The following is a 13,773-nucleotide window of genomic DNA, read 5'->3' as shown; positions in this document are numbered from 1 at the left end:
TCTCATTTCCCCTGTGCTCCCTTTTGTGCTTTGTTATCCTGGGAAGGCACGCGCGGTGCATGAGGTTAAGATAAAGTAACACACACACACAGTAGGCCTACCCATGCATATTCTGAAATAGAAATTAATACAATCACTTAACGTCAGTAAATGTAGAATAGCAACATATTATTCCAAACTATAACCATGTTACACAATATTAAGGGTCCATACATTGGTGTTTAAATATGTTTTGTTTCCTGCAGCTCTGTGATGGTCAAGTATTTTAATGCGACCCAAATAATGGAGTGAGCATTCCACGGGCTGTCATACAGGTTGTGGTGAATTTGCTAAGCCACTCATCGATGTAGGCCTATTGAGGTTAGCACGTGGACAGTTATCGTAATTCACCTAACACAAAGGCTCGTGAGCCTGTCACATTTTTTTCGGGACTCGTACTAATTGGTCTGTATATTCATAAACGCGAGTTATCCTACCGAGTCAGATCTATACGGTATTAATGCTTGTTAGTTAAACATAAACTGTAAACTAAGATTGGCATTGTTCGGCTTGCTAGAGCGATAGACTGGCTCTGATAGGCTATGTCTCTCACCAGCCCCAATCACACAAGGCTCTTTATTATCTCACTGGCTCTCGAACTCCTCTCGCACTCTATTTTCTACCCATTCATTTTTACAATCTCCCTTTCCCGAGAGAGTAGACACATCGCAAATCCTTTCAGTCTGCCTCTCACACAGCTAAATCAGCATCTCAGTTTGTCACACTTGGTCATTATGGTTTTGGTACAGGTAACATGCAAAACAGGCCTCCGTGCTAAGATTCTGTATCGATACATTCCCGATTGGTCTATCAAATATGTGGCCTCAAATATGCTTTTATATGGGTGCAAAATCATGTAACATTGCAAATATTGGCTCTGGGACACGCATGCATGCACGCACGCACATGCACACACGCACGCACGCACACACACACACACACACACACACGCAAACACACACACACACACACACACACATATATAAGCACACACACACACACACACACACACATACGCTATTGTTTGCATCAGGCGTTTTCGCTTTTTGGTCCTAATAGTTAAGCAAGTGTTCAGCTGTGGAGTACAAAGTAAGGATTTTCCCCTAACACGTAGATGGCTCTGAGATCTGACATACCTGCACGAGCTCACATTGAACGTGAGGCTCCCCATTTTGATTGTCATCCCTAAGGTTCACCGTACATCAGAGCAAGATACAAATGAAGATTTTAATAGGCATGCAACATGAGCATTCAGACTAAAACATCGAAAAAATTATATTTTTGACATGCCTTATTTGAATCTAAATAGTATTGTGTGTTCATTATAGAATAACTTACGTGTGTGGCCGTTTAAGTAGGCTATATGTTAGCTTAATATCATGAAGAAAAAACGCTCAAATATAGACATTACCTTTTCATTTAAGATTACTCTTAGTTAAGGTTAAATTTAAGTGCGTTTATTCTCGTATAAAATCATCGATGTAGCCTAAAACTAGAATTACAGCTGCGTTTGGAATCTTACAAATTACGTCAATGAGAAAAAATAAGATAGGCCTATGTGTTTTGTACAATCTACATATTATATCAACTTAAACGTGCACTTCTTCATCAAAAAAATGAATAGACTGATTCAGATTCATGTTACTCGAATAAACATTATGTAGCCTAATCAATGAAATGAAGCGGGTTAGTTTTATTTGTGCGGATCAGGGCGGTTTGGAGCTGTTAGAACAGAACAGAAAGTGTGCATACTGAAAGTGAGGGATTGTCAATTTCTTTAAAGAGAATCAACAATAGAATTATCATGACAAAAGGCAGTGGGACAAGCTGAAAGGTTGATTTCTAGAACACAATATTTCCATTTGGGGGAAACCAAACGTAGTAAGTGACCATGTCTATAAGAGGCGAACTGTTTTGGGGGAAAGTGAAGGGGAAAAGGCAAACCTGTGGATAACCTCACCGATCTATACTACAGTTGTTAGTATTGATCAAATGTCACCTCTTTGAACGCAGTCGTTTGGAAGTTTCTCCATTTATCAGGAATAATTTCTAAATGCGCAGATATGACTTGAGTAATGCCAATTATGCTTGTTTTCAGATAACTGTTTGATTGAAACCATACACTCATAGTCAAACATTTAACCACTAAAAGAAAGTAATTCACAAAAAACACTTGAAAGTGAAATATCAAGCGCAATGAGATGATTAGATAAGTTGTTGTAATTTGTAATAACAGGTGGAAATCATTAGGCCTACAGAGTATAGGATTAGGACACTTAGGAAATGTTATTGATTATGACTGAATTCAATCCAATATATTCTACCTGTATTGACCTGCATAGGCATATGAGATATGAGAATAATGCAATGCAAACTCCCTCAATGCATTTCTTACTGTCAGTAGCCTCATCTGCTGCTTGAGTGTTTGTTGTATACATCTTCTATACATAGGCCTACTCAAACACATAAATATCATAAAATGCAGAATTCAATGCGTTAGCTTCGTGGCCAATATCACACACAGAGGCTAGCTACTCGAAACTAGTGGACTGGACGTGGGCTATATTCATACCATAGACACACACAGGAAGTTGGAGTCTATGCTTTTCACAACTTCAACTTAAATTCTGTAACTATTTTAAATACATCGCCGATATGCTGTCGAGGTATTGTAACATATCTCCAAATTGATTTAGTTTTGTATTACAATGGTGTTATCAAGTGTCATTTGTAAACTATTGTTTTACAGTGACAGTAGACTTTATAGTCTCCAATCCCCTCAGGTCTCTCATCTCCCTATCTCCCTCTCATTACTATCCTGGTCTCTCATCTCACTATCTCCCTCTCACTACTATCCTGGGACAAAGCATATTTTATCGAGACAAATCTCCGTTTTTCATTGAAGGATTCCACATTCTCACGAAAAGGATTTATGTTTGTATCCAGAAGTAGGTTATTACACATGCATGAGACTACAGTTACAGAACGTATCGGTCTTTTACAGTGAGGCCAAGGCAGACTTATCAGGTGCATCTTAGCTCAAATTATATATGTGTAGACATATAAAAGTAGTGATCCCTACACTTGATAGTGTGGAATAAGGCTTTTTAAACTTTGCACATCATTAGAAATAGTGTTACACCCGCTTGTTGTAAGCTTTTGCAACTCTAAAGCATGCAAAGAGAGCTATTGCGTCTCGTTTTGTGCTTAAAATGCACGGATCATGTTTAAATAGTTTATTACGTTTGCAAATATGTACATAAATGGTTAATTAGTATTGTCATAGGTGTTTTCAGTCGCTTGGAATGTGCATTCTAGTTTAAGTGGCATGCTGTCCTATCCCACACGTTAGAAATGTATCATCATGAGACTAGGCATTCATTTACAAAACAAAATTAAATAACAAGCTATTTAGTTGTCTATAGCAAATGTGCATATCTTGTCACAGTTCCCTTATGCATAATGCTTCATTTCTTGGTTGCTTGTTTTCCCGTACTGTCCAACTGTAGCCTATCATAAAAATATTGACTCGTGTCTATAAGTTGTATAAATACATTTAAAAAGTATCTCAAACTCTAGCAGTCAGCACTGCTGTCTCAGATTGCATCTAGTCTCACTACTAACACAAGTGACAATATAGGAAAATGTAATAATGAATATAGGCCATTACTGTGTTTTAATATAAATATGTTAATAATAAGAAATATAAAAGCGATATAGCCTAAAGTTAAAAAACTAAAAAGAACGGACAAAATGCAGCGAAGCGCGGGGTATTGCGTGGTTTGCTGCGGCTGTGGCGTCTACTCCTGTATTAACTTTCACTGTCTTCCTTCTAATCAAACTCTTACTTTCCGCTGTACTTAATTCCATATTTTCAATTCCTGATCATTACTTTCCTCTTTTCTTCTTCCATCTATCCATCCATCCCTCCCTCCCTCCTCTTTCTCCCTCCCTCCCTCTCTCTCTCCCTAGCTCTCTCCTTTGCTGAATCTTATTGATCCAGAAGGTGGCTAATTAGCCCTTCCCGTCGTGCCTGTGTAATGAAGCACATGCGCACTGAATTAATCACAGCCATTTTTTGCAGGAAACTAATTAGCAGGAATAAAGATCCAAAGAGTTTTTTTCTTTTCAATCATCAGATCTCACTTTCACCTCTTCCTCGCTCCCTCTAACACAAGACTCATCGCCTGCTTTGCATCCAAATTATTTTTATATTGCCCTATACAACTAATACTTCGTTTTTTTACACTCCGCAACAACAATGATCTTTCTTTTGCCATCCTAAACGCAAACTGACCAAAAGGGACTGCCTTGATGGGATCTTTAGCCGAATCGTCTCAATACTGGATTAAAAAGCAAGGATCACAAAGCGGCACCAAAAAATTGTAAGTTACAACTTTGCCGTTTCTCTTTTCCTCTCTCGATGTTTCTACGATTCGATTCTTTTCACTTTTAGTAGTGGGCTAACCGAAGGTTTCTCCTATTATCCAGATATGCACCGATCTTCACTATTCTCACATTCTGAGAAATGACAGGCGATCTCAAGTTATATTCATGCAAGTAGTTTTGTTTATTCTCGGTTTTATTCGTATCATTACCTGTGTTTACATCTGCGTTCGTCCTCGTTCTCCTCATGACTGGAAGAAAAGAAATGGTCAAGACAGCGATTCCTCTCCAAGAAGTAGACCACAAAAAACATGGATTTAAAAACACATTTGTGCTTTTCGATGGAATCAGGAAAGATATAGAAGTGTTATTGGTGTCAAGAAACACATTTTGAGGACGATTACGATGTGAAAGGGTTACATTCAGCATACGGAGGGTAGCGGGAGCTGCACATGAGCGTAGCCAGGAAAAGAGCACATTAGTCCAGCTTGTGGGTCCGTGTACGTCCCGCGAAAGAGAAACATCGCCCGCATTCTTATTTTGACAGATATGCCACTTGGTCGGTCCGCTGTTTTCAGCACCATCACGGGTTGATAAAATCCTTTATATTAAGCAACATTATCACTTTCCGATTCGTTTCTTACATGTGTATTTCCCTCCGCCCCGCTTTACAGCTCAGTTCCTCTACTTTTCTCTCTCCCCACTTTGTCCATCATTTTCTTTTATTTTTCATTCCTGTTTGCTTCTCTGAAGCGATGTTAAAGTCGATTCTTGCTGATTCCCTGACGGAGTCACATGCAAATCGATCGGTAGGCCTGTGTGTGTGTGTTTTGTAAGTCTAGTGTGTTTCATGACAAGAGCGGATCAGTAAGACCTCGGGTACGGGAGAGCCCATAGCCGAGGCAGAGAGTTGAGCTGCGGGTTGCATGGAAAGAATAGAATGGTGATGCGAGCAGAGAAAGGGATTTACAGAATAGGTTGGCTGTCCGACGAGACAGATGACAGCTCGTATGGATTTTTATGGAATAAGTAAGAGCAATAATATAACATTTCCTTCCCACTGGATATAGCTTACCTTCATAACAAATAACTAACATTCTACTAGATAGGCCTACAAAAAGTAAACATTATAAATGAAAACTCAAAAGCTATTGTATAACGTTATTCTATCACCTAACATGCTTCCCTGCGTAATAATAACAACCTTATTACTGATTTCTAAAGGAAACCTAACTATTTCTTTCCTAAAACAACCAGACACGAGACTAAATCAACTTTGGATGCATTACTGTCAGAAGTAATAGATTAATCATACACGACGGATTGTTTGGAAAAAAATATGACTTGAGAATTTTACAAAAAATATCTAAACATAGGCCAGACTTGAATTGATAAGCAATACATCGACTAGTAACACGACGCGGGGACCGATTCGGTTTGAGTGAGAATATAACTAGTCCTTCCAGGAGACGGACGGATAGACAGTAAAAAGCGGAAATGCTATTGGCCTCCCGACGTTTAAGACCCAGAATGCAGTGCCAAGATGCCCAAAAAGTACAGAAAACATAGAATACAGGGACGAAATGGAGGGCTCTCGAAGAAAGAGTGAAAGAATGAGGCAGCCCGACGAGTTTTCGCGACAGAGGGATGGAAAAGAAAAGCGTTTTGCAAGCTAAGGCAAGGCAGGGATGTGCTGGTTTGGGGGAGAAAGAGGGGGAGGTTGAAAGGCTTGGGGTCAGACGGCAAGAAACAGGGGAGCAGGGGTCACCGTGTGAGTGCTAGAGAGATAAGAAGGAAAAACCATACACAAACAACGAGGGAAGGCAGTGGGAGAGTGAGACTGGGGGAAAGGAGAGGGGTGGGGGGGTTACGTTGAGGGGTCACACAAAGCATAACATTGAGATTGTGGGGGTCAGCAAGTGCAAGATAAAAAAAAAACATGCGTCTAGTTTGGTAAACAGGAGAGAAACACTATACAAATGTTTCTATGGGTTTCTAGTAGGATGAAGGAAAATCTAATAATGTGGTTTGGAGACTCAGACAGAGAGTAGGGGAAAGACAGAAAGAGAAGGAGAGGAAGCTAGGGAGGGGGTAGGAGGAGAGGGATAGAAGGGGTCAGATAGCCATGGGCCATGGAGAAGAAATCAGGGAAGAGGGCAGGAAAACAGATCCTAACACCTTTCAGACTTGCCCCAACTAGAGGGGCCAGTAGCTCCCTCATAGATAACTCAGACCAGCAGTATGTCCAGGACTCAGAGGATAGTAGTGGGAGAGAGGGAAAACAAATATTCTAGCAGGCGCAGTGGAGACGTTTTTTTTTTACTTCAAGAGAGAATATAATACCTCTTTATTTTTTGCTTATATTATTATTTATGTATTTCAGGGGGGAAAACTTGGAGCAGTAGATTTTGGGCCTGTAAGTCAGTTTTTCTGTATCTCTGCTCCGTAGATGTAGGTTGGGCAATAATTACAGGCGTGACATAGGAAAAGAAATATAGCATAGTACATGTGCTGTGCCAGGACTCCCTCTCTTCTCGGCATCTCTCTTTCCCTCGCCCCTCTCTCTCCTCTCTCGATCTCTCTGTCCTCCTCCTTTACAAAACAAATAGCAACGCTCCTCGGTGTCATCTCACTTGCTCTTAGAAGACTCCTGGATTTGATATCAAAACCTTTGGTAGAAACATTTGAAAAGCAACTACATTATGTGTACTACAGATTAGGAGGATTTTGATGCCTTTTGATATTTTTGAAAAGTAATTATCCAATGTATAATATTTATGTCAGCTGCATTTACCAGCTCAGGTATGGTTTAATGGGGGTTTAAGATGGTTCTTGATTTCCTTGTGTTGTACTCTGTTAGAATCACATAGCAGACATTATGGTTAGGTGTAGTATGTGCATTTGGTAAACCACTGTATCTGTCTGACCATGCTGTGTATTCTGCTTAAGGGGACTGTGGGTTGGGTAGGTGTCACGAGGAACTATGTTTTTAGCATAGATAGCTACAGCACACTGAAAATCATTGTAAATACTCAACTTTGATTTCCAATTCATTAGTAATGACCAGGGTTGTGTTTTTATTAAGTTCCGTTAATCCTTGACAGATGGAAGGAGGGGGACTTAAAGCATGATCCTCAATTTGCATATATATTTTTATTACATTTATTTACAAGGACTTTATTGCATTTTATCTCAAGACTATATTTTGTTTTAAGGTCTTTCATTGTCAGTCACACAGTTTGTTTATATTGACATAGAACAATATTTATTTTATAGATATATTTACATAAAAATATATTTGGTGTACACTTTCAATTTGTCTTTACTCATAGTTAAATGTTGTACTTTACTATTCACTATCACCGTGTAATGTTAGATAATGGTGTTAAACCATAGGATACATGTAATAGGACAGAACGCGTAGCCTGCAGTATATGAATGCCAGCACATCTGGCAGAATGTTCTATTACTCTATGTGTAAAATAGGGTATGTATTCTGCCGGGAATTATGATGTGGACAGTTAACTGATGCTGTTGATAAAATGTGAAATGTTCCATAATTGTAATTATCATCATTATTAGTATGATGTTTATTATCAACATTATTATTGTTATTACAAGTGGTAATATACTAGGAGTAACAACATTAGTATCACAGTTATGTTGTTCTTTATGGTGATCTTTGTTTATAATATCATAAGCAGTGAATAGTCAGTAGTCTAGTGACGTTAGGGATTTGATTGAGGTTTCAGTGATAGTCTGTAGATGAAGCCCTATTGGTCTATCCTGTGATACTACCTGCGTTATCTCCCTATGTCCGGTTCCATGACAATATTTGATTACTGGTGTGTCTAAGACTGAGTGTGCAGGTCCTATTTGGGCATGTGATTGGAGGGGAACAGAAATAAGGTGTTTAGTAGTGATGAAATAAAGAGGAGAGCGGTGACTTGGTTACAGGGTAATGTGAGGGGAGAGACAGTTACCCTGGTCATCTACTGCCCCCTCTCTCTCTCTCTCTCATTTCCTCCCTCTCTCCCTTGCTCTTGGGGACTGGCAGCACCCCTAGGGAAGCTCTTTGCCATGTCCCTAGTCAGAGAGAGCCCACTTTGGGCCAGCGCCAGGCCGCTAAGGGGCAGGCAACGCATGGACTAGCACAATATATTCACCAACCGTTAGTCACGTTGCCAAATCAAATCTAATAAGGTTTATTTTATGTTTCATCAGCGATGATGCCTGATACATTGATATTTAAATAATTTACATCACTAATGATGTCTTGTTAATTATAGCAATTAACTATTATTATTGTTACTATTATTATTATAATTATTAATACTATTATTTTTGGTATTATTATTACATTCATTTAAACCATTTAATTATTTTAGATTATTTTTGTTTATTTATCACAATCTTAGATTTTGTTGTGATTGTACTTTTACACTTGGTTGAACTGCTGTAAGGGTGAGGATAGTATAAATATGACTATGTTTGTGTAGATTAGTTTTCCATTGATAGCACTGGAGAGAGAAAGAGGCTAAAGTGTCTCCCTCCTCCATTTGCTGTAGGGCTGTGTGTAAATGAGTTTAGCAGGAGCACTGGCTCAGATTACAGATTATGGTTTTGAATATGCAAGCTTGTACAGCCAGGACCTGTTCTTCCAGTTGTCCCGTAGCCCAGGCCAGTGGCATACGTGTCAGCCGTGTCATTAAGGAGCTGGGTGGGGGGGGGCAAGGGGTGGGGGCCAGGAAATGGCAGGGATTCTTAGGTGTGTGTGTGTGTGTGTGTGTGTGTGTGTGTGTGTGTGTGTGTGTGTGTGTGTGTGTGTGTGTGTGTGTGTGTGTGTGTGTGTGTGTGTGTGTGTGTGGGGGGGGGGCATGCTCTACCTGGTTTCTGCTCCCAGCAGCCCCGAAACGCCACGAGATCTCCTCTATGCCAGCAGCGAACTGATTTTCAGTCCATTTCCCCTCCCTGTTCCCTGTCCTCTTTTTGAGCTCTTGTTCTTGCTGTCGTTCTTTTATCTTCTTGAAGTGAAGTTGGCAGGAATTTCTGAGCTTTGCTGTTTCACAATATGTTATTGTGTTAACGTTCTATAAATCATCGTGGGGTAGATTTACACCTGGGAAGGTGTGTGTACTGTGTGTGTGTGTGTGTGTGTGTGTGTGTGTGTGTGTGTGTGTGTGTGTGTGTGTGTGTGTGTGTGTGTGTGTGTGTGTGTGTGTGTGTGTGTGTGTGTGTGTGTGTGTGTGTGTGTGTGTGTGTGTGTGTGTGTGTGTGTGTGTGTGTGTGTGTGTGTGTGTGTGTGTGTGTGTGTGTGTGTGTGTGTGTGTGTGGGGGGGGACTGTATGTGTGTATCTGCTCTCTTTTTTTTGTGTTATTATTCCTTTTTAGGTGGAGGTGTGCAATGTCATATCGTCAAATTTGAGAGAATTTCAGAGTAATCCTTCTAAAATGCCGACGACCCCCCTGTGAATATTACTGCTGTCTTTGCATATACACCACATGAGCTGTTGGGTATCATCGCTGACATATCTTCAAAATACAAAACAAAGCAGACGTGTTTTGTTTGGTAATATGTCTGAACTTGAGAAAGAGAACAAGAGGAACCAAAAACCCACACCTCACCTGATTAATGTGCTAGAGAGAGAAGAGGGTTAGATACGGATTTATAGGTAAGAATGCCTATACGCTTTTTCACTATATTATCCATGTTTAAGCAGCTATAGATGGCCTTCCACGTTGGCCACTCGACCTCCTTTGTCATTTATATAGCACTAGGTAAAAATACTAGCTGGTCTGTGCGGATTGGGAGTTACACCTGGTGCTCCTATTAGAGTGCATATAGCTACACCCAGATTTGCATCCAAATGCAAACATAGTTATTGAGAGTGATTTATACTTTTCTGAAAACAAATACAGATGTTCTATGCCATACACGTGTGGAAGTATGTGTGTGTATGTTTAAAATGAGACACACTTCTCAATCAGCATAATTAGCAATCTAATCATTAGAAAATACTGTTGCTATTGCACATTATCTGTTTACTGTCTACACTCTAACGTTAATGTTAGGGATATGATTTGTAGAAATTATTTCTGATTGTTACATTTTTATTACAAAAATACACACTGACAAACAGAAGCACTGGTAGCTCCTGTCATTTCCCCCATCACTGTGTAGGGATGTGTGTGATGGTTGTATAGCAGTGTTAAGGCATGTTGCTAGGGTGTTCTATTCTGGCAGAGACTGGTCCATGAGTGCTGTGTGATGTGATTCAGACGAGTGCCGGAGAAGTTGTAGCATAGCAGGTTAGCGGCTAGTGGAGGCTAGGACAGCAGTAGCATAGCCAGTTAGCGGAGGCGAGAACAGCAGTTGCATAGCAGGTTAGCATCTAGTGGAGGCTAGGACAGCAGTAGCATAGCCGGTTAGCGGAGGCAAGAACAGCAGTAGCATAGCAAGTTAGCAGCTAGTGGAGGCTAGGACAGCAGTAGCATAGCCGGTTAGCAGTTAGTGGAGGCTAGTACAGCAGTAGCATAGCCAGTTAGCAGCTAGTGGAGGCCAGGACAGCAGTAACATAGCAGCTAAGGCCGTGTCTCATATTCAGGACAGTAGCGGCTGGCTGTAGCTCCCCGCTGAGCAGGCGGGCTTTGCAGCGTGCATATGTAGCCTACGTAGCTACGTACCCGGGCGACAGGGAGCACTCCAGGGGCTGCCCAATTGATCTCTGCAGTACCCCCCCCCCCCCCCCCCCCCCCCCGGCAAGGCCCAGCCTAGCCCACCCCTCTCCTGGACCCCGGAGACCAGCATTCCACCCTCGGCGCTTATCATCACAAAGGACAGAATGCATAAAACATGGTGGACACACAGACAGAGGTCGCCTTTCTCTCCCCACACTGAACCATGGAACAATGCATGGGGCCTTCTGGCCTGTGACTCCGATGACACGCTCACCCTCTTTTCATCCTCCTCTCTTTCTTTGTCGTCTTCTTCCTCTGCGTATACTTGTGCTCCATGCAGTGATCCCTGTCCACATATTGTTTTGTTAGTTACGCCGTGTCTATCAGTACTATGTTATTGTCAGTGCTAGTCAAATGTGCATTATGTAACTGAAACGCTGCTGTTAAAAATTCACGGAGTGAGACTCCCCAGCGAAGAAGTGTGTGTGTGTGTGTGTGTGTGTGTGCTGTGCTGTGTACACCAGGTTCCAGAAAGGCCATGTGTTATGACATTTCATCAATACATATTCTTGGATTAATTGCATAATTCTGTCATATTTTTTTAAGAGACAAGCAGCATTAATACAATATAATTTTTTCTAATGTGACTATACTCATTTTATTATTTTAATATTTCATAACAATATATTTTATTACAGCATATACAAAGGCATAAATAAGATTTTCCATCAACTTAAATAAAGAATATTATAATTATTAATTCATTAATATTATGGTAAATGGTTCCAGTAGGAATGTAATTTTTTCTGTCGTTCAGTCAGGTGATCTGTTCATACGTCCATCCGCAGCAGATGTCATTTTGCCCTCACTGTTCTACGGCTATCTAGCTCAAGGATACAACAGGATTTGCTTTGGCTGCGTGTGTGTATTATTAGGTAGTAGTGTGTGTGTGTGTGTGTGTGTGTGTGTGTGTGTGTGTGTGTGTGTGTGTGTGTGTGTGTGTGTGTGTGTGTGTGTGTGTGTGTGTGTGTGTGTGTGTGTGTGTGGGAGCATGTGTGTGAGCATGTGTGTGAGGGTGAGCATGCAAGCCTGTCAGCTGCAGCAATGGCCACTGTTTGTCGGTCAGTGGGCCGGGCGGGGAGGGAGTGAGGACAGAGCCAGTGACAGTCAGACAGTCCCTCCCTGCCTCCATTACACTGCTCCCATAGCTCCACATGTCTAACACTTGACACACTTTGAAGATTCCAGATATATTTGCCTAAAGGTGTTAGTGTATTTGTTCAGGTGTGGTATTATCCATCCAAGGTATTATCCATGCACGTTGTTGTTTTGTTTATGCTACTATATTTGAGATGTCAGTGGATTTCTTTAACCTGTTGGGGCTACAGGTTAGCAATGAACCCCGAGTCGGGATTGCTAACAAGGCTGGAAATTCAAAACATCAAAAATCTAATAATTTCAATTTCTCAAACAATCAACTATTTTACACAATTTAAAAGATAAACATCTCCTTAATCTAACCACATTGTTCGATTTTCAAAGAGGCTTTACGGCAAAAGCATAAAGTTAGATTATGTTAGGACAGTACATAGCCACAAAAGTACAAACATCCATTTTCAATTCAAGGTCAGGCGTCACCAAAAGCAGAAACCAGCTAGAATTATGCACTAACCTTTGTCAATCTCCATCAGATGACACTCCTAGGACATTATGTTATACAATACATGCATTTTTTGTTCCATCAAGTTCATATTTATATCCAAAAACAGCATTTTACAGTAGCGTGAAATTCAGATTTTTTTCTTCTCTGAAATGCTTCCGGTGAACATAACAAAATTACTATTCGAAAACATTGGTAAATTATAATATTGTCATTCAAAGAATAATATATTATCATCTCGTAATTGCTACCGAATGGCCAGATCTCAAAATAACTTTACTGGGAAATCACATTTTGCAATAAACGGGGTGCTATGCTAAGAACAATAAGCTATGCTATACAGTTAGCATCATCTAATATCGATAATAACATTGTAAATATCCCCTTACCTTTGATTATCTCCATCAGAAGGCACTGCCAGGAATCCCAGGTCCGGAACAAATGTGGTTTCTTTTGACAAAGTTCATAATTTATGTCCAAATAACACCAAGTAGTTAGCGTTCATTATGCTTCCACAAAACGTGGTGGGGGGGGGTGTAAAATCACGCCGAAAAGCTAAAAAAACCTAGTAAATAATCTATTTACGTTCGTTCAAACATGTCAAATGTTGTTTAGCATTAATCTTTTGGTCCATTTTTAACGTTAAACATCAGTAATATTTTCACACAACCTATCCTATGTCTAGATAAACAATAATGACAAACTCACGCTTCTCAGATTTATGCGCAGGCGCAAAGAAATGAAGTGACGACATGTCAACTTCCTTGCATTCTAATTTGCTCTCTGTTTATCATAGATGCTTCAAACAACTTTATAAAGATCGTTGACATCTAGTGGAAGCCGTAGGTGTTGCGAAATGAATCCTTTCTCATTATGGTATCTATAAAACAATGACACTAAATAGTACAGTCACAAAATGCAAATTTTTTTTGATCTATTTTTCACAGGTTTTTGCCTGCAATATGAGTTTTGTTATACTTACAGACACCATTCAAACTGTTTTAGAAAAT

The 13,773-nt window shown here is 40.2% G+C and overlaps 1 protein-coding gene across 5 annotated transcripts in view; it reads left to right on the top strand.

Annotated features, from left to right (window-relative positions):
• Window positions 1-13,773, top strand: part of zfhx3b (zinc finger homeobox 3b) — a 260,876-nt gene that overhangs the window by 83,666 nt on the left and 163,437 nt on the right. For 4 of the 5 annotated variants that reach the window (XM_045689156.2, XM_045689155.2, XM_045689154.2 and 1 more), the window contains exon 1: window positions 4,076-4,424. The exons of the other annotated variant lie outside the window; for it this stretch is intronic. The gene's annotated coding sequence lies outside the window, so the exon portion shown is untranslated. Of the gene's footprint in view, window positions 1-4,075; window positions 4,425-13,773 lie in introns of those variants that run through there. 5 annotated transcript variants of the gene reach the window in all.

Source organism: Salmo salar, chromosome 11, assembly GCF_965601325.2.
Source record: "Salmo salar chromosome 11, fSalSal1, whole genome shotgun sequence".
Lineage (NCBI taxonomy): Eukaryota > Metazoa > Chordata > Actinopteri > Salmoniformes > Salmonidae > Salmo > Salmo salar.
Note: the sequence above shows the minus strand (reverse complement) of the source record. Positions and strands in the feature narration are given on the sequence as shown.